The following is a 662-nucleotide window of genomic DNA, read 5'->3' as shown; positions in this document are numbered from 1 at the left end:
AATACACAGACAAACACAGACCCAAAAAGGGAATAAGAGGAACAGAAACACAGATGCAGCCACATTAACAGACACAAAATCCAATAAACAGATGGACAGAGACACAGACTGACCAATATACACATACATGACTGCGAAGAGAGAGTAACTGGCCGCTTAAGCCTTTCTTAGCGAACATCTTAGAATATGGTTATTATTTTGGATCTGATCTGCAGGCCCTTTGGGAGGGATTGGCTTCGATGTGTATTTGCATAATGGATGTTTTTGAGAAAGGGGGAAGATGTAAGATAAAGATAAGGAAACTATAAAGATTAACGATGCAGAGACAGAAAAAAGGAAGATACTAGAAATATATAAGAGATAAGTTGAGACCAGGAGGAAAACAGACAAACAATAGCAGATAAATCTCAACTGATATTTTTATACCCCAGGCTTTATTAAACCACTTTTCGAACTGCCTTTTATAATATTGGCCGCAGATCAATCGTTGCGGCCACTTCTTGATAGAGCGGTGACGTTGATAAACAGCTGTGCAATTATAGTCTAAACGTAAAATCTTTCTTTAAGACGGTCTGACAGGCAGTAAATCCACTTTTAATCCCTTGTGATTGATCAAGACTTCCACACAAGTTCTTTCGTTGCCTTTGTGTTTGCCTTTTTAC

The 662-nt window shown here is 38.4% G+C and overlaps 1 protein-coding gene across 1 annotated transcript in view; it reads right to left on the bottom strand.

Annotated features, from left to right (window-relative positions):
* LOC119587349 (GTPase-activating Rap/Ran-GAP domain-like protein 3) overlaps nucleotides 1-662 on the bottom strand; it is a 420180-nt gene that overhangs the window by 211768 nt on the left and 207750 nt on the right. The gene's annotated exons all lie outside the window — the stretch shown is intronic.

This window comes from Penaeus monodon, chromosome 22, assembly GCF_015228065.2.
Source record: "Penaeus monodon isolate SGIC_2016 chromosome 22, NSTDA_Pmon_1, whole genome shotgun sequence".
Lineage (NCBI taxonomy): Eukaryota > Metazoa > Arthropoda > Malacostraca > Decapoda > Penaeidae > Penaeus > Penaeus monodon.
Note: the sequence above shows the minus strand (reverse complement) of the source record. Positions and strands in the feature narration are given on the sequence as shown.